Source organism: Scyliorhinus torazame, chromosome 11 (assembly GCF_047496885.1).
Source record: "Scyliorhinus torazame isolate Kashiwa2021f chromosome 11, sScyTor2.1, whole genome shotgun sequence".
In the NCBI taxonomy this organism is placed as follows: domain Eukaryota; kingdom Metazoa; phylum Chordata; class Chondrichthyes; order Carcharhiniformes; family Scyliorhinidae; genus Scyliorhinus; species Scyliorhinus torazame.
The window spans coordinates 29,607,457-29,628,621 of record NC_092717.1 but is presented as its reverse complement, the minus strand read 5'-3'; the positions used below and the strand labels follow the sequence as shown (position 1 = coordinate 29,628,621).

General features: G+C 48.5%; 1 long non-coding RNA gene across 5 annotated transcripts in view; it reads left to right on the top strand.

Annotated features, from left to right (window-relative positions):
* The window catches only part of LOC140385208 (uncharacterized), a 348,523-nt gene that overhangs the window by 309,764 nt on the left and 17,594 nt on the right, over positions 1-21,165 (top strand). For 4 of the 5 annotated variants that reach the window (XR_011933316.1, XR_011933312.1, XR_011933314.1 and 1 more), the window contains 2 exons: positions 17,604-17,744; positions 19,662-20,836. This is a non-coding gene — a long non-coding RNA (uncharacterized lncRNA). Of the gene's footprint in view, positions 1-17,603; positions 17,745-19,661; positions 20,837-21,165 lie in introns of those variants that run through there. The other variant, XR_011933315.1, reaches the window with a different exon arrangement.

Sequence of the window (21,165 nt, the reverse complement as noted above, 5' to 3'; positions counted from 1 at the left end):
CTACATATTGCACAAGAGAACCATTCGCAATACACCAGACTTTTGGTTTTAATGGGTAATGGAGGTTTGGAAGGTAATCAGAGAAATCTTCCTCGGTTCCACTCGGTCATGTCACTTGAGGAGACGTCAGACACGGAGCACGTGTTTCCCCGGCAGTGATGTGGTAACACTTGGAGCAACTTTGGCAGAATTGCCTCACAATTCTCTGAAAGCACTGACTGATGACACTGGCTCCCGCCGCTGACGCAGTGGCTGCGGGCACTCCCTGGGGAGTGTAGCCGCTCCGCCTCTGCACAGCTGGCAGCCTGTGACCAGGGACCGCCACTTCCTGCTGTGTGTGACCTCCTTTAAAACAAAATGCATAACGTGGCTGGACCGATAGTGCGTCAGCGTGCTTCATAGAGCATCCGGATGCAGAACAGCACCAAGATATCACTGTGCCAATGAATGGGATAGGCTCTGCCCGCCCCTATTTCTCAAACCTGCCCCCTCCGCAGTGGCACAATGCGTCACTGACACAGTGAGAGAGCAGGACAAGGTGGCCCTGAGAGAGAGAGAGCGAGCTGTTCATTGAAGTGACTCCCCTGGCCACCTAAAAGGTAAGCACAAACGTCTTTCAGTGACAGACCCATGCAATCTTGGGAACATGTTGTCATGTGCCCCTTCGGAGTGTCATCCTGAGCATCCAGCCGAGGACTTTCCTCAATAACCTGCTGATCCTGGATGGCTCGTCCAGTCACCAAGCACATCACTCCATCTGACTGGATAACTATAAAGGTGACTGGGCAGCCCAGGCTATCTTAATCTGCCGGAGTAGATTTTGATTATAGGGCACAGGTCGCTGCATGGGTTGGGGTAACTTGTACCCGGGCGAGGTAACTTGTACCCGGGTGAGGTAACTTGTACCTGGGTGAGGTAACTTGTACCCTGGCAAGGTAACTTGTACATAGTTTGTATGATTCAAAAATAACCTTGAGCCGTCCTCAAAGGGCAACAAGGCTCAATGCCAAAGACTGCATGCATTTGGAGGGTTGGGAGGGGGTGGCATTTGCTCGTGACAACCACACAAAGCAGCATGGTGGCACAAAGGTTAGCACTGCTGCCTCGCAACTCCAGGAACCGGGTTCAATTCCCGCCTCGGGTGACTGTGTGGAGTTTGCACTTTCTCCCCATGCCTGCGTGGGTTTCCTCCGGGTGCTCCGGTTTCCTCCCACAGTCCAAAGATGTGTGGATAGGTGGATAGGACATGGTAAATTGCCCCTTAGTGTCTAAAAGGTTAGATGGAGTTACTGGCTTACGGGGATAGGGTGGAGGTGTGGATTTAAGTAGGGTGCTCTTTCCAAGGGCCGGTGCAGACTCGAGGAGCCATGTCCTACCAGTCTGTGACAGAATAGTGATGGCATTGTGATTGCAGTAACTAACTTAAGCAATCGAAGCGCAGAACAGCTTCCTGCAGTGCTCCTGATCAGACTTTACAGTGCAATTACGTTGTTGTCAACTACATCTTAAACACTTAATCCAGTTCTTGTCACCCATGAAAGGATATTATGTATTATATGAGATAGTAATCTATTACCTAAGATAGTGTCTCTCTATACATGTTATGATCCCAGCAGATGTTAACACTGGACAAGTCAGATCCCAGAGTGAAACCTGGCTTGATAGATCCTGGGCTGGAATCTCCGCAGCCCCCCGCTGAAATAGCGTTTGGCGAATCGGGCCCGGTGGCGCTCCGGCGATTCTCCGGGCCCTGGAGAATCACTTGTCCACGATTTACGGCTCGCGGCTGGGGGACCATTGCCAGAGGTCATCCCAGTGATACTCCGCTCCCAGTAAGCCGAGTTCCCGACGGCGTGGTTCTAACCATGTATGGCCAGTTGGGACTCTCGCACGGTGGCTGCAGACTCATTTGCGGCTGCCCTGGGGGGAGGGGGGGGAAATCGAGCACCGGGGCAGCGATCGGGCCAGCCCGATGCAGCGGCGCTTGGCCGATTGGGGGGCCTACATTGTCCGTGTTGGTCCGAGTCCTTCATGGCGCTCGGTGCAGCCGCTGGAGGCCGCCGGCGTGCACATGCGCGGACTTGGAACCGGAAGTGTGGGGGTCCGTACCCACAGCTAAAGCTGCGTAAAGCATTCCGGGTCCCTGCCAGCCCCCTGAAGGTAAGTGAATCGCCTTTTATTTTTTGCAGGAAACTGGGGAGTAAAGGACAGAGCCCCATTTTTGGAGAATCGAGCCCCCTAACTTTGTAACTCAGTTACTGAATATATTCAGAGGAATCTGCCTGTGTGCTGTCAACACAAATAATAACATGTTCATTAAACAAGAAAAAATGAATTACATTACAAAGAACAAAGAACAATACAGCACAGGAACAAACCCTTCGACCCTCCAAGCCTGTACCGGTCATGATACCACCCTTGGCCAAAACCCTCAGCACTTCCTAGTGCCATATCTTTCTATGCCCATCCTATCCATGTATTTGGCGAGATGTCTTTTGAACGCCGTTAATGTATCTGCTTCCACAACCTCCCCTGGCAGCACCCTCCAGGCACTCACCATCCTCTGTGTAAAAAACCTGCCTCGCACATCTCCTCTAAACTTTGCCCCACGGACCTTAAACCTATGTCCTCTAGTGACAGGCCCCTCCACCCTGGCAAAGCATGCGTGCCCATCCACTGTATCCATGCCTCTATAATCTTTCACTAGAAAAAAGATTGGAAATACTTCAATACAAATACCGGAAAATGTCTCAAACTCATCCTTTATCCCAGCGATCATTACAGACTATCCTTTTGTGTTTCCCTATCTCTCTAAGTGTTTCTGGACCCCTGTCACTAAACAACAGCACAGTATTTTCAATATTATGTTTTTTTAACCACTAAACTGCTGACCCCTTGGTAACCCGTCCCTTCACTTCAAGGGTTGGCTTGTTGGGTCATTTCAGAGGGCAGTTAAGAGTCAACCACACTGTTCTGGGTTTGGAGTCACATATAGACCAGACCAGGTAAGGGTAGCAGATTTCCCTCCTCAAATGACATTAGTGAACCAGATGGATTTTTACAACAATTGATGATGGTTTTATAGTCGCCATTACTGAGGCTCGCTTTCAATTCCAGACTTATTCATTGAATTAGTATTCCACCACCTGTCATGGTGGGATTCAAAGCTGTATACCCCAGAGAATTAGCCTGGGTTTCTGGATCACCAGTCCACTGACATTACCACTACATCACCGACTTCCCCGAGATCATTTCTGGGATGAAGAAGAAATCTGAAAAAACTTTAAACTTAATCACAAAAATGGAACAAGGGGACAGTGGGTTAGACTTGTGAAAGGTACATTTTGGACATTAAAAAAAAAAATTTAGAGTACCCAATTCATTTTTTTCCAATTAAGGGGCAGTTTAACGTGGCCAATCCACTTACCCTGCACATCTTTGAATTGTGGGGACGAAACCCACGCAAACACGGGGAGAATGTGAAAACTCCACACGGACAGTGACCCAGAGCCGGGATCGAACCTGGGACCTCGGCGCCGTGAGGCAGCAGAGCTACCACTGCGCCACCGTGCTGCCCCACATATTTAATCAACTCAAGGAAAGACCTGCAGATCGAATTCTGTAAATGAAACTTCCGTGATTGGTTAAGATACAATGGGAGGGCAATGGAGGGCCTTTCTGAATGGTTGAAAAGAGCAGCTGAATCAAATGAAAATCTTGGGCGCGATTCTCCACTCCCACGCCGGTTGGGAGAATCGCCTGGGCCGCCAAAATTTCTGGGGACGCCGGTCCGACGCGGTCCCGTGATTCTCCCAAGCGGCGGGAACGGCCTGGTCGAGTTTCGCGGGCCGCAGGATCGCCGGAGACACCGAAAATGGCGATTCTCCGGCACCCCCGCTATTCTGAAGCCCGGATGGGCCGAGCGGCCAGGCCAAAACGGCGGGTTCCCCCAGCGCCGTCCACACCTGGTCGCTGCAGTGGGCGGTGCGTGAACGCTGGGGGGGCGGCCTGTGGGGGGGCGAGGGGGGATCCTGCACCGGGCTTCACCTGGAATGTGGGGTGGCCCGCGATCGGTGCCCACCGATCGTCGGGCCGTCCTCTCTGAAGGAGGACCTCCTTCCTTCCGCGGCCCCACAAGATCCGTCCCCCATCTTCTTGCGGGGCGGACTTAGAGAGGACGGCAACCACGCATGCGTGGATGACGTCCGTTATGCGGAGCCGGCCGCGTCATCTATTCGGCGCCGCTTTTACGCGGGCGACAAGGCCTGGCGCGTGTAGATGACGCGGCGCCTATCCTGGCCCATTGTCGGGGCCTGAATCGGTCGGGACCGGGGCCGTTCCGCACCGTCGTGAACCTCGATGGCGTTCACGATGGCGCGGCCACTTCGGCGTGGGAGTGGAGAATCCCGCCCCTTGTATTTGTATGGAGCCTTTCATGACCTCATGTTGCTCCAAGGTGTTAGACAGTCAATGTATGATTATTTGAAAAGTAGTCAATGGGCAGTAAAGGGGACACAGCAGCCAATTTGCACACTCCCACAAATGCTAATTAAATAATTGTCCAGATCATCCGTTTTAGGTGTTACGAAACCCTGCACATGTTATGTGCACGAGTGTTCCAACCTGAAACACTGGTTTTGCATAGTGTGGTTTTTTAAGATATAAGTGAGAAACATCTGTGGAACTCAAACCTCTCTGTCATTAAACAATAATAAAAATATTTATTAAAGTAGAAGAAAGATAATGAAACACTACAGAGAACAATCTTATACTTTGGCACATTAACTGTAAGCACTTAGTCCCGCAAAGACTGAAAACCCAAAAGCATCTGTTTCCCCACCGTAATCCTAAACTGTACTGCGACCCCCTGAGTTTCCCAAACAACAACAACAAATCTATTGGTCAAATCTAGCCAGTGACTATCACTCTGTACAGCCAATGTGACCAGGTCTTGGGACTGATCTTCAGTTCAGCGAAGTAAATAATCTTTTGCACAAACTAGCTTTTGCCTTCAGCACTTCATCTCGAGCTGAGCTGTTTCCTGAGGTTGGCTGCCTCTCTCTTGCAGTTGCTTCTTTACACCTCATCTGTGACTAGCCTGGTTACAGCACCCTGGCGACTAAATGTATCAATTGCAAAGAACACCTTCTTCCCTATTCTGTCCTGTTCCTTTCTTTCTCTTAGTTGCTGTCCAAACATGGTTTACGAAATGCTTGCCAGTTTGTTTTCATTTGTGCAAAAAAAACCATTCATTCTAACAGCTGATGTCTTGGGTACTCTGGATCCATGGAACACATACAGGCCACCAACACTTAAAATAGTGCAACACTATTTTATTAAGTTAGAAACTGGTGAACATACTTTCACTATGGGTTCACACGATGTTAGATTAAACTAAAGACCTATGCCTGTCCTAACCAGTCTATGCACTCAGCACATGGTGAAGATCTGTGCTGTAAGCTGTAAGCTCTGTCCTTCTAGGAGGCTGCATCCCGAAAGAGCAGGAACTCTGATGCCCCCTGTCTTTATAGTGCGTGTGCTCTAACTGGTGATTGGCTGCGGTGTTGTGTGTGTTGATTGGTCCCGCTGTGTGTCCATCAGTGTGTGTGTATCTGCACTATGATATACTGGTGTATATTATGACATCCCCCCCTTTTATAAAAGAATGTAGTGTGTGGCAATAAATAATGTATGGTGAGAATGTTCCGAACTACGTGCGGGGTGTGAAGACATATTTACAGGACTACGTACATGAGAACTAAGCTATTTACATGGGAAGGTGCCTGGTGCAGAGAAGCAGTATGCAACAAGAATAACGAGATCAACACTATATACAAACCAGGGAAACGATCAAACAAAGCAACAAAACAAATCAGAAAGTCTATAAGTCCGCAAAGTTCATAAATTAAGTCTCTGAGGTGGGCGACAAATTCTGGTTGACCGCCTCAAGGGTGGGTCGAGAGCCGCCGGTTCAGGAACGGGCTGGACTGCGTCAGAGTCAGGGGGATGCAGAGTGACAGGGAGCTCTGCATAGTCCGTGGCAGGGTCAACAGGAGGGCGAGGCGACAGTGGAGGATCACGTGGCGAGCGGGGAACGAGACGAAGGACGCGTTGATTGCGGCGCAGAATAGAGCCATCCGGTAGACAAACCAGGAATGAGCGGGGGGCCACCTGCCGAAGGACAACAGTGGTTGCAGACCAGCCACCATAAGAACATAATAAGAACATAAGAACTAGGAGCAGGAGTAGGCCATCTGGCCCCTCGAGCCTGCTCCACTATTCAATGAGATCGTGGCTGATCTTTTGTGGACTCAGCTCAACTTTCCGGCCCGAACACCATAACCCTTAATCCCTTTATTCTTCAAAAAACTATCTATCTTTATCGTAAAAACATTTAATGGAGCCTCAACTGCTTCACTGGGCAAGGAATTCCATAGATTCACAACCCTTTGGGTGAAGAAGTTCCTCCTAAACTCAGTCCTAAATCTACTGCCCCTTATTTTGAGGCTATGCCCCCTAGTTCTGCTTTCACCCGCCAGTGGAAACAACCTGCCCGCATCTATCCTATCTATTCCCTTCATAATCTTATATGTTTCTATAAGATCCCCCCTCATCCTTCTAAATTCCAACGAGTACAGTCCCAGTCTAGTCAACCTCTCCTCGTAGTCCAACCCCTTCAGCTCTGGGATTAACCTAGTGAATCTCCTCTGCACACCCTCCAGTGCCAGTACGTCCTTTCTCAAGTAAGGAGACCAAAACTGAACACAATACTCCAGGTGTGGCCTCACTAACACCTTATACAATTGCAGCAGAACCTCCCTAGTCTTAAACTCCATCCCTCTAGCAATGAAGGACAAAATTCCATTTGCCTTCTTAATCACCTGTTGCACCTGAAAACCAACTTTTTGCGACTCATGCACTAGCACACCCAGGTCTCTCTGCACAGCAGCATGTTTTAATATTCTATCATTTAAATAATAATCCCTTTTGCTGTTATTCCTACCAAAATGGATAACCTCACATTTGTCAACATTGTATTCCATCTGCCAGACCCTAGCCCATTCACTCAGCCTATCCAAATCCCTCTGCAGACTTCTAGTATCCTCTGCACTTTTTGCTTTACCACTTATCTTAGTGTCGTCTGCAAACCTGGACACATTGCCCTTGGTCCCCAACTCCAAATCATCTATGTAAATTGTGAACAGTTGTGGGCCCAACACTGATCCCTGAGGGACACCACTAGCTACTGATTGCCAACCAGAGAAACACCCATTAATCCCCACTCTTTGCTTTCTATTAATTAACCAATCCTCTATCCATGCTACTACTTTCCCCTTAATGCCATGCATCTTTATCTTATGCAACAACCTTTTGTGTGGCACCTTGTCAAAGGCTTTCTGGAAATCCAGATACACCACATCCATTGGCTCCCCGTTATCTACTGCACTGTTAATGTCCTCAAAAAATTCCACTAAATTAGTTAGGCATGACCTGCCCTTTATGAACCCATGCTGCGTCTGTCCAATGGGACAATTTCCATCCAGATGCCTCGCTATTCCTTCCTTGATGATAGATTCCAGCATCTTCCCTACTACCGAAGTTAAGCTCACTGGCCTATAATTACCCGCTTTCTGCCTACCTCCTTTTTTAAACATTGGTGTCACGTTTGCTGATTTCCAATCCGCCGGGACCACCCCAGAGTCTAGTGAATTTTGGTAAATTATCACTAGTGCATTTGCAATTTCCCTAGCCATCTCTTTTAGCACTCTGGGATGCATTCCATCAGGTCCAGGAGACTTGTCTACCTTTAGCCCCATTAGCTTGCCCATCACTACCTCCTTGGTGATAACAATCCTCTCAAGGTCCTCACCTGTCATAGCCTCATTTCCATCAGTCACTGGCATGTTATTTGTGTCCTCCACTGTGAAGACCGACCCAAAAAACCTGTTCAGTTCCTCAGCCATTTCCTCATCTCCCATTACTAAATCTCCCTTCTCATCCTCTAAAGGACCAATATTTACCTTAGCCACTCTTTTTTGTTTTATGTATTTGTAAAAACTTTTACTATCTGTTTTTTATATTCTGAGCAAGTTTACTCTCATAATCTATCTTACTCTTTATAGCTTTTTTAGTAGCTTTCTGTTGCCCCTAAAGATTTCCCAGTCCTCTAGTCTCCCACTGATCTTTGCTACTTTGTATGTTTTTTCCTTCAATTTGATACTCTCCCTTATTTCCTTAGATATCCACGGTCGATTTTCCCTCTTTTTACCGCCCTTCCTTTTTGTTGGTATAAACCTTTGCTGAGCACTGTGAAAAATCACTTGGAAGGTTCTCCACTGTTTCTCAACTATTTCACTATAAAGTCTTTGCTCCCAGTCTACCTTAGCTAGTTCTCCTCTCATCCCATTGTAATCGCCTTTGTTTAAGCACAAAACTCTGGTGCTTGATTTTACCTTCTCACCCTCCATCTGTATTTTAAATTCCACCATATTGTGATCGCTCCTTCCGAGAGGATCCCTAACTATGAGATCCTGAATCAATCCTGTCTCATTACACAGGACCAGATCTAGGACCGCTTGTTCCCTCGTAGGTTCCATTACATACTGTTCGAGGAAACTATCGCGGATACATTCTATAAACTCCTCCTCAAGGCTGCCTTGACCGACCTGGTTAAACCAATCGACATGTAGATTAAAATCCCCCATGATAACTGCTGTACCATTTCTACATGCATCTGTTATTTCTTTGTTTATTGCCTGCCCCACCATAATGTTACTATTTGGTGGCCTATAGATTACTCCTATCAGTGACTTTTTCGCCTTACTATTCCTGATTTCCACCCAAATGGATTCAACCTTATCCTCCAGAGCACCGATGTCATCCCTTACTGTTGCCCGGATGTCATCCTTAAATAACAGAGCTACACCACCTCCCTTACCATCCACTCTGTCCTTCCGAAAGGTTTGATACCCTCGGATATTTAACTCCCAGTCGTGACCATCCTTTAACCATGTTTCAGTAATGGCCACTAAATCATAGTCATTCACGATGATTTGCGCCATCAACTCATTTACCTTATTCCGAATACTACGAGCATTCAGGTAAAGTACACTTATGTTGGCTTTTTTTACCTCTGTTCTGAATCTTAACACCTCGATCAGTAACCTCTCCTAAGTTATATTTCCTCTTAACCTCTCTCCTAATTTTCCTTGTCGTCGAACCCATATCTTCCTGTAACAACCTGCCGCGTCGCTTACCATTAATGTTTTCACTTCCCGTTTTACTTCTTTTAGTATTCCTGGTCCTATTCACTGAGCTCCCCTCAGTCACTGTACCTTGTACTGTCGCCCTTTTTGATTTTTGACTATGGCTTCTCTGCCTTACACTTTCCCCTTACTGCCTTTTATTTCTGTCCCTGTTTTACTACCTTCCAACTTCCTGCATCGGTTCCCATCCCCCTGCCACATTCGTTTAAACTCTCCCCAACAGCTCTAGCAAACACCCCCCCTAGGACATCGGTTCCAGTCCTGCCCAGGTGCAGACCGTCCGGTTTGTACTGGTCCCACCTTCCCCAGAACCGGTTCCAATTTCCCAGGAATTTGAATCCCTCCCTCTTGCACCATCTCTCGTGCCACGTATTCATCCTCTCTATCCTGACATTCCTACTCTGACTAGCTCGTGGCACTGGTAGCAATCCTGAGATTACTACCTTTGAGGTCCTACTTTTTAGTTTAACTCCTAGCTCCCTAAATTCAACTTGTAGGACCTCATCCCATTTTTTACCTATATCGTTGGTGCCTATGTGCACCATGACAGCTGGCTGTTCACCCTCCACCCCCCCCCCAGAATGTCCTGCAGCCGCTCCGAGACATCCTTGACCCTTGCACCAGGGAGGCAACATACCATCCTGGAGTCTCGATTGCGTCCGCAGAACCGCCTGTCTATTCCCCTTACAATTGAGTCCCCTATCACTATAGCCCTGCGATTCTTCTTCCTGCCCAGCTGCGCAGCAGAGCCAGCTACGGTGCCATGAACCTGGCTGCTGCTGCCTTCCCCTGGTGAGCCATCTCTCTCAACAGTATCCAAAGCGGTATATCTGTTTTGCTGGGAGATGACCGCAGAGGACACCTGCACTGCCTTCCTACTCTTGCTCTGTCTTTTGGTCACCCATTTACTATCTCCCTCAGTACCTTTCACCTGCGGTGTGACCAACTTGCTAAACGTGCTATCCACGACGTCCTCAGCATCGCGGACGCTCCAAAGTGAGTCCATCCGCAGCTCCAGAGCCGTCAAGCGGTCTAACAGGAGCTGCAACTGGACACACTTCTTGCACGTGAAGGAGCCAGGGACAGTGGACGTGTCCCTGAGCTCCCACATCGCACACGAGGAGCATGACACAGGTCTGAGATCTCCTGCCATGTCTTAAACCTTCGGTTAACTTCAACAATTTCAATTTCCCCCCCCAAAAATTAAATAAATAAATAAACAACGAAGAAAAAAAATAAATATACCAATGAAAAGAAACAGAAAAACAGAAACACTACATACCAGTCACTTACCAGGGATAAAACGCACTTCCTCCCCACCCAGCTTCGAATTCCCACCTCGATTCAAATTCCCAAACTCACTCTTAGCTGTGTCTCACTCCTGGCTCTGTCTTCTCTCTGGCTCACTGGGAGAACTCACACCATCCGGAAGATGGACGCGGACGTTGTCATCTGGAGCCAGAGCAGGGCGATCAGCTGCACGGGAGTCATGAGCCGCCTTGTGCTGTGCACGAGACAGCTGCAACCGGTGAAGGACCGGAACGTGGTCGAGGTCTGGGACATGGATGGACGGCACCGTCGTCCTCAGGGTACGACCCATGAGTAACTGGGCTGGCGACAGGCCAGTGGACAGTGGGGTGGAGCGATAGGCCAGCAAGGCAAGGTAGAAATCGGACCCAGCATCAGCAGCATTGCATAGGAGCCGTTTGACTATATGTACTCCCTTCTCCGCTTTGCCATTGCATTGGGGGTACAGGGGACTGGATGTCACATGGGCAAAATTGTACCGCCTGGCAAAGTTGGACCATTCCTGGCTGACGAAGCAGGGGCCATTGTCCGACATAACCGTGAGCGGGATGCCGTGTCGAGCAAAGGTTTCTTTACATGCACGAATGACTGCAGACGAGGTGATGTCGTGCAACCGTATCACCTCTGGGTAATTTGAAAAGTAGTCAACGATCAGGACATAGTCTCTACCCAGCGCGTGGAACAGGTCGATGCCCACCTTGGTCTATGGTGACGTGACCAACTCATGGGGCTGCAGGTTCTCACGAGGTTGGACCGGCTGGAAGCGTTGACAAGTGGGGCAGTTGAGCACTGTGTTGGCTTTGTCCTCATTAATGCAGGGCCAGTACACTGCCTCTCGGGCCCGTTGGCGGCACTTCTCCACGCCAAGGTGGCCCTCGTGTAGTTGCTCCAGGACAAACTGGCGCATGCTATGCGGGATGACAATGCGGTCCAGTTTTAGAAGAACTCCGTCTACTACTGCCAGATCATCTCTGACATCATAGAACTGAAGGCATTGGCCCTTGAGCCACCCGTCCGTTAGGTGGCGCATGACACGCTGTAGCAAGGGGTCAGCCGCCGTCTCGCGGCGAATTTGGATGAGGCGTTCATCCGTGGCAGATAGATTGGAGGCCGTGAATGCCACATGGGCGTCAACCTGGCAGACAAATCCCGCTGGGTCACATGGAGTGTTGACTGCCCTGGAGAGAGCGTCAGCAATGATGAGGTCTTTGCTTGGGGTGTATACCAGCTGGAGGTCATATTGCCACCAGAGCTTGAGAAGAATACGCTGGAGGCAAGGCGTCATGTTGTTCAAGTCTTTCTGTATTATATTGACCAGCAGGCGATGGTCGGTCTCGACGGTGAATTGAGGAAGTCCGTAGACATAATCGTGAAACTTAACCACACCGGTCAGAAGGCCCAGGCACTCCTTTTCTATCTGCGCGTACCGCTGCTCCGTGGGGGTCATCGCACGTGACGCATATGCAACGGGGGCCCATGATGAGGCCTCATCACGTTGAAGGAGCACTGCCCCAATGCCGGATTGACTGGCATCGGTCGAAATTTTGGTCTCCTTCGCTGGATCAAAGAAAGCTAAGATCAGGGCCGTGGTCAGTTTTGTTTTGAGTTCTCTCCATTCGCGCTCGTGGGCAGGGAGCCATTGGAAGTCTGTCGTCTTCCTGACCAGTTTCCTGAGAGCCTTGGTATGAGAGGCGAGGTTAGGGATAAATTTCCCTAAAAAACTGACCATGCCCAGAAATCGGAGGACCGCCTTCTTGTCCTCTGGTGTTTTCATAGCTGTGATGGCAGCTACCTTGTCCGCATCCAGTTGCACACCCAATTGGGAGATGTGGTACCCGAGGAACTTGAGTTCTGTCTGACCAAACGAGAATTTGGCCCTGTTAAGGCGGAGGCCATGCTCATGTATACGTCTGAATACGCGCTGGAGGCGACTAACATGCTCCTGCGGGGTGGTGGACCAAATGATTATGTCATCGATAGACGCGAACACCTTCAATGCCTTCCATCATTTGTTCCATAATCCTATGGAACGCTTCTGATGCAGCTATGATCCCAAACGGCATCCTGTTGTAACAATATCTGCCAAAGGGGGTATTAAATGTGCAAAGTCTCCTGCTGGATTTATCGAGCTGGATTTGCCAGAATCCTTTTGAGGCGTCGAGTTTGGTAAAGAGCTTGGCGCGAGCCATCTCACATGTGAGCTCTTCGCGCTTGGGAATTGGATAATGCTCCCTCATGATATTGCGATTTAGATCCTTGGGATCAATGCAAATTCTCAATTCGCCGGAAGGCTTTTTTACACATACCATGGAACTGACCCAGTCGGTTGGTTCCGTGACTTTGGAAATCACTCCTTGGTTCTGGAGGTCCTGCAGCTGCTGCTTGAGGTGGCCCTTAAGGGGTGCTGGGACCCTGCGAGGTGCGTGCACCACAGGCGTGGCACTCGGTTTTAATAAAACCTTGTAGGTATACGGGAGCGTGCCCATGCCCTCGATGACGTTGTGGTACTGGTTGATAATGGCATTGAGCTGCGCCCTGAAGTCGGTGTCCTGAAAGGCAGACGCATCATCAGGAGAGAGAGAGTGAACTCTCTGAATTAGGTTCAACAGCTTGCATGCCTGCGCGCCAAGCAGGGAGGCTTTCAAGGAGCCCACGATTTCAAAGGGAAGGATGGCTTTGCGTGACCTGTGCGTCACTTCAAGTTGGCACGAGCCGCTGGCAGCAATGGCATTGCCATTATAATCTAATAGCGGGCAGGCTGATGGGAAGATGGCTGGTTTGACACAAAGGTTTTGGAGGTCAGACCGCGCAATGAGATTGGCGGAGGCACCAGTGTCCAGGCGGAATCGTATTTGGGACCGGTTGACCGTCAGGGTGACACACCACTCATCGTCTGGATCGATGCTGTATACCGATAGAGGCTGGATTCTTTGCTTCGGGGACACCCTGTTTTTTGTAACAATACCGACTCGAAAAGGCACCTTTGGGTCCTCGGAGTGATATGAGTTGGCAGGCTGAGCTGATCTGCATAAAGCAGCATAGTGGCCAAGTTTGCCACATCTCAGGCATCGTCGGGATTTGGCAGGGCATTGCCACTTTAAGTGAGCGGAGCCACAATTGCCGCACGTTGTAGCGTCAGTACGTTCGCTGCGCCACCGCGCATGCGCGTTGCGGTCGTACGTGGTGCGCTCCTGCGCAGTACGTTCGTCGCCGTCCCCTCGTTCGGTGCGCACAAGCGCGGGAGTCCGCGAAAAGCGCGCGAAGTGGCCGCCCTCATCCAGGCTGAGGCCCTGGAGTTGATCGATTGCTTGGACCCGTTCTGCCTCGTGGGGACCTTGCCACGCTGTTTCAGTCGCTTGGATGTGGGAATACCGACTAGTGGCGTGTTCGTGTTGCACGCAGGTCTCGATGGCGGTCTATTTGGGGTGAGCTGCTTTACCTTGAGGAGCTGCTGGCGTAGGGGGTCCGACTGAACACCAAAAACGATCTGGTTGCGTATCATGGAGTCGGAGGTGGGCCCGTAATTACAGGACTGCGCAAGGATGCGGAGGTGGGTGAGAAAGGACTGGAAAGGTTCATCCTTATCCTGCAAATGCTGTTGGAACACGTAGCGCTCAAAACTTTCATTCACCTCTATGCTGCAGTGACTGTCAAACTTGAGGAGGACCACCTTGAATTTTGATTTATGTTCAACATCAGCAAAGGTGAGAGAATTGAACATGTGGATGGCATGTTCCCCAGCCGTGGATAGGAAGAGAGCGATCTTCCTGGTGTCTGAGGCATCTTCCCGGTCTGTGGCTTCAAGGTAGAGCTGGAAGCGTTGTTTGAATGTCTTCCAGTTGGCCCCGAGGTTACCGGTGATGCGGAGCGGCGGCGGCGGGCGGACGCTGTCCATTTTGCAGGATGGCTGTATGCTGGTGGAAGGCAGATCACTTGCAGGTAGTTCTAAGAAGTTCTATTATCCCTCAACTCCTGGTATCATGATGTGTTGGGTGCTCTGGATCCGTGGAACATATACAGGTCACCAACACTTAAAATAGTTCAACACTATTTTATCAAGTTAGAAACTGTTGAACATACTTTCACTGTGGGTTAACACGATGTTAGATTAAACTAAAGACCTATGCCTGTCCTAACCAGTCTATGCACTCAGCACATGGTGAGGATCTGTGCTGTAAGCTGTAAGCTCTGTCCTTCTAGGAGGCTGCATCCAGAAAGAGTGGGAACTCTGATGTCTTTATAGTGAGTGTGCTCTAACTGGTGATTGGCTGCGGTGTTGTGTGTGTTGATTGGTCTTGCTGTGTGTCCATCAGTGTGTGTCTGCACCATGATATACTGGTGTATATTATGACAATAGCATCCTACCATTTTGTGACAGTGTATGCTGAGGCATAGATGTGGGCCAGAACACAGAGAAACTCCAATGCTCTTTTTCAAAAAGTGCTTTGGGGAGCCTTTTTCATTAACGCCTCATCTGAAAGATGGCATCTCTTTTTTTTAAAATGTTTTTATTCTCCATTTTCACATTTTCCATCAAAGTTTACACCCCACCAACAGGCAGCAAACGGTAACAAATACAAAGTCAATAACCTTAAGATCAACAACGGTCCCATCCTCCCACCACTCCACCCAACCGTCAATATAAGCATCAAATAAAACAAACCCTCCCACGGTGGAAAAAAAAACAAAGGTGAAAAAGAGAACGGAGTCCGGAATCGCCCATACAACCATTAACCTATAGAGTCCCCCCACCCCCATCCTCCCACGACGACACTCAATGCCATCCAACCTCTAAAAGAGTACCGTAAATGACACCCAAGATTTGTAAACCCCACTCCCTCCGAAACTCCTCCCCTCCACTTCCTCTTGTAAAACTCCTTCCCCCAACCTCGGTTCCTTCCCCCCAACTTTCCACCCTGGCTATACTCCTCGGACCCGGTTCTGCCAGGCTCCGATGGCCGCAGCCCCTCCCCCCACCTCACTCCCGATCACTGGCCGGCTTAAACCGGCCAGCGTGGAGGCCCCCGCCCGGGTCTCTTTCCACCTTACCGGGATCCAGGAAAAACCCAGAAGTCCCCTTTAGCACACAAACCCCGCATACACACCCACACCCCAAAGAACCCTCATTCCGACTGAAAGTCCCATTTCTTCCCTTGTCCAAATATATACAACGTTGGCTCCTATAGCCCATACACCAGCACGCAGTGAAACAAAAAATAAAAAATACAGTCATGGGGCTACATTGGTACATGACCATTTCTCAATTCTGCCACAGTCCTTCTGCCTTCACAAACTCCTCCGCTGCTTCTGCCGTCCTGAAATAAAAGTCCTTCAACTTCAATCCTCAAATTCTGTCGCCTGGATCTGTTTTCCAGGTCTTCCATTTTGCCTCGCAGATCCTTGCTGATCTCTATCACCTTCCGCATTTCCTTCCCATCGAGGTAAGTTGACCACTGTGCTGCAGTAATGTCTCTTCCACTTCCTTCAGCGCCTCACCTTGCTCCCGCACCTCCGCCACTGCGCTCGCCACCGCCGTCCTCACCGGGGTAATCGCCTCCTCCACCAGCATTTTCAAAACCGCCCCCATCTCCTGTCTCATTGCCTCCATATGTTTTGTAAACTGCCTTTCGAATTCCACGGCCATCTCCTTAGTTATTTCTTCAGCCGTAAGCAATGCGGCCTCCCCTGGTGCTCCAGCCTCCATTTTCTTTACTGACCCCGCGGTGACCTTTCCACTCCCCGATGGACTTTCAGCTGCTTTTTGCACGGCGCTTTTTTTGCTGGTCTTCGACATTTCCCTTCTCTGTGCTGTATCCCGACTTTTACTGCCTTCGCTGGCCCCAGGCGTTAACCCCCGACAATGCCGTTCCCGAACGGGAGCCCTCCAACGCGCGGCTGCCTCCCGCCCGCCGTCACCGGAAGTCGAAAGATGGCATCTCTGATAGTACAAGACCCATGTGGCACTGCCACAGAAATGCCAGCCCAGAGCAGCCTTCTCATTCAAAGTTGTTCTTGAAATATCGCAACATTAAAGGATAAGCCCATAGCTGAAAGGTATCTAAATAGCATAGTTCCCATCCAAAAGAAATCCAGAAAGGTTCCTAGAGAATGTCAAAAATGCTTTTCCACGATCAGCAGGAAATGTTAGACCAAAGAAAAATGCTTTTCCACCGTAATCAATGGGGGAAAAAACAACCCTGTTGATGTATCAGAATCAAAATGAACCATATTGATGTCTACCTCCATCCAGGCTCAGAAGGGCCATCCTGTGGGCAAATCCTCCATCTCCCATCACCACAATTCCAGCAATGACACTAAATGGTAAGAGATTGCAGAGCTTTGAGATACAGAGGGATCTGGGTGTCCTAGTGCATGAATCACAAAAGGGTAGGGTGCAGGTACAGCAAGTAATTTGGAAAGCTAATAGAATGTTATCATTTATTTTGAAGGGAATTGATTACAAAAGTAGGGAGGTTATGCTTCAGTTATACAGGGCATTGGTGAGATCGCATCTGGATTATTGTGCATGGTATGGGTCTCCTTATGTTTGCGTGGGTTTTGCCCCCACAACCCAAAGATGTGCAGGGTAGGTGGATTGGCCATGCTAAATTGCCCCTTAATTGGAAAAAATGAATTGGATACTCTAATTTTTTTTTTAAAACAGTGGGTGAAAGGTTAGCAGGTAGACAGGAATGTGGGACTGAGATCAGCCATGATCTTATTGAATTGTGGAGCAGGCTTGAGGGGCCGAATGGCTTACTCCTGCTCCTAATTTGTAAGTTCGTATGTTGCAGACTTACTCCCCTCCAAATATCCATCAATATCCACAAGGGAAGATGAGAAAAGGGGATGTGACCGTCAGCTAACAAAAGATAAGGATGTGGGGATTAATCTCCGACCAGAGGGGATACACGCCTTTTTGGTGAGGTATTTTAGATATTCACTTCAGAAAACATACTACTGCTTTCTTTTTGGAAATGCAAGTGGTCAGGTTTGATTGAAATTATGTAATTCCATTCACAATTTCAGGGAAAGAAAGACCAGCTGTCTGCAATAACTTTGTTGAGGCTATGCCGTTTCTGTTGCCAAACATGGCAAACCTCTTCACAACATCAATGGCCTCCAACTCATGACCAGCAACAATGACCCAGATTTCCTGTCAAAATAAAGGTGAGACTACACGCACAAACGATGCTGCATTTTCGGCTGAGTGGCAGATGTGCCTACACACAAATATCCATATGTTGTTGTCCATGTTGCACCACTCAATGTGCCATTAGCGTCGTGAAAACAGCACCTCGCTGTCTACCTCACCATCGAAATGCGGGACGTTACTTTACTTGTATATAGAGACAAATTAAATTCAACACAATTGTTTCAGTATTATCCATTTCAGCAGAAGTACCCGTTGAAAAACATGCCAAGTGTTAGAGCATAGAGCATAGAATAGAACAATACAGCGCAGTACAGGCCCTTCGGCCCACGATGTTGCACCGAAACAAAAGCCATCTAACCTACACTATGCCATTATCATCCATATGTTTATCCAATAAACTTTTAAATGCCCTCAATGTTGGCAAGTTCACTACTGTAGCAGGTAGGGCATTCCACGGCCTCACTACTCTTTGCGTAAAGAACCTACCTCTGACCTCTGTCCTATATCTATTACCCCTCAGTTTAAAGCTATGTCCCCTCGTGCCAGCCATTTCCATCCGCGGGAGAAGGCTCTCACTGTCCACCCTATCTAACCCCCTGATCATTTTGTATGCCTCTATTAAGTCTCCTCTTAACCTTCTTCTCTCCAACGAAAACAACCTCAAGTCCATCAGCCTTTCCTCATAAGATTTTCCCTCCATACCAGGCAACATCCTGGTAAATCTCCTCTGCACCCGCTCCAAAGCCTCCACGTCCTTCCTATAATGCGGTGACCAGAACTGTACGCAATACTCCAAATGCGGCCGAACCAGAGTTCTGTACAGCTGCAACATGACCTCCTGACTCCGGAACTCAATCCCTCTACCAATAAAGGCCAACACTCCATAGGCCTTCTTCACAACCCTATCAACCTGGGTGGCAACTTTCAGGGATCTATGTACATGGACACCGAGATCCCTCTGCTCATCCACACTTTCAAGAACTTTACCATTAGCCAAATATTCCGCATTCCTGTTATTCCTTCCAAAGTGAATCACCTCACACTTCTCTACATTAAACTCCATTTGCCACCTCTCAGCCCAGCTCTGCAGCTTATCTATATCCCTCTGTAACCTGCTACATCCTTCCACACTATCGACAACTCCACCGACTTTAGTATCGTCTGCAAATTTACTCACCCACCCTTCTGCGCCTTCCTCTAGGTCATTGATAAGAATGACAAACAGCAACGGCCCTAGAACAGATCCTTGTGGTACTCCACTTGTGACTGTACTCCATTCTGAACATTTCCCATCAACCACCACCCTCTGTCTTCTTTCAGCTAGCCAATTTCTGATCCACATCTCTAAATCACCTCTAAATTCACATCTCTAAATTACTTGTTAATTACTGCCAAGTAACCTCTCCCTATTGGAGACTTAATTTTTTATAAGTCTGGAATGTCATTCCTTCAGGGTCTGAATTATTATTCAAAGTTTATGTTTAAAAATCAATAAATTTTACTTTTCCTTTGCTTCTTAGTCTAATCTTTATTTCTGGCACTCTGTATTTCTAACTTATATGTCCTTCACAGTCAGTATTGGTAGAAGTGGCCTACCTTTAAAAAATATATTTTATTGAAAACTTTCATTTGAACGAAACAGAACAATGATAAAATATAAAACAGATGCTGCAATTTACAATGTAAAAATAACACAATCAACAATGAAGAGCACATCCAATCCTTCACCCCCCCCCCCCCCCCAGCCTTCAACTAGAAAAACCCTGAACTACTGACAAAGAAGAACAAAGAACAAAGAAAAGTATAACACAGGAACAGGCCCTTCGGCCCTCCAAGCCTGTGCTGATCATGATGCCCTAACTGAAAAAAACCTTCTGCCCTTACTCGGTCCGTAATCCCTCTATTTCCTCCCTATTCATGTATCCATCCAGATGCCGCTTCAACGTTAAAGACCAAAGAAAAGACGGTGACTAACTCTACAAAAAAGGAAATGAATGGCTGCCATCTTAGGTAGAACTCTTCTACCGACCTTCTAATGGTGAACTTGACCTTCTCCAAATATAGAAAGTCCATGAGGTCACCAACCAAGAGACCTCCACCCAAACAGAACTCGCCTCCGGGCTATTAATGAGGCAAAGACGAAGGTGAGGCCATCTACCTTCACCCCCGACTGCAGCACCTGCGAAGCAGAATCCCCCAAAATGGCCACCAGCAGACAAGACTCCAGTTCAACATTAAAGATCCCTGACATTGTGTTGAAGAAGGAAACCCAAAAGATTAACAACCTGGGACCAGAACTTATGAGAATGATTAGCTAGCCCTCGAGAACACCACTCACACCTGTCTTCCACCCCCAAAAAAACCCCACTGATCCTTGCCTTGGTCACATGAGCCCCGTAAGCCACCTTGAACTGGATCAAACTTAGCCAAGCACAGGAGGACGCAGAGTTGACTCTGCGAAGAGCCTCGCTCTACACCTCCCCATCCAGAATAGGACCCAGTTTTCCCTCCCATTTTATCTTCACCTCTTTACCTCATCCAATGGGGCTGACTCCGTTGATAAGATCTGAGCAGAAATACCCAAAATACCCCCCCCCCACCAACCAGACCTGGCCAAAGAATGAGGTCAGGGAAGACGGTGGTGCCAAGGGAAATGAAGGAAATGTCTTCCACAAAAAAATCACAAATCTGGAAGTATTTAAACAAATTGGTCGCAGGGAGTTGAAATTTTTCCGACAGCTCTACAAAACATTCCCTCCATGAACAAGTCCCCAAACCTCTCCAGACCCTTCCCCTCCCATGTCCTAAACGTCGAGTCTAAGCCCACTGGCACAAAGAGATGATTACTACAGATAGAGGCTAACAACAACATAGCGCAAAAATTAAAATGCTGTCTGAACTGCTTTCAGAATCTCAGGGTGGACACTTTGACGAAAATCTCACAGGAGAGAACGGAAGCGAGGCAGTTACTAAAGAACCCAAACTAGAGCCACTTCAAGAACTCACCTTCATTTTCCCCCATAAGGAACTCGGATCACTAAATCACCGTGGCCCTTTCTCAATATTGGCAGCTCAATAATAAAATAACACATTTGGTAAAACGAAACCACCTGCCTGTCTATCATTCTGGAGGAACGCCCGACAGGTCCTTGCATCTTAAAGAGGACACTAAGTTGTTAACACTAGCAAAAAAGGGTAGCCTTGTGGATAGCACAATTGCTTCACAGCTCCAGGGTCCCAGGTTTGATTCTGGCTTGGTTGCTGTCTGTGTGGAGTCTGCACATCCTCTGCGTGGGTTTCCTCCGGGTGCTCCGGTTTCCTCCCACAGTCCAAAGATGTGCAGGTTAGGTGGATTGGCCATGATAAATTGCCCTTAGTCTCCTAAATTGCCCTTAGTGTTGGGTGGGGTTACTGGGTTATGGGGATCGGGTGGCG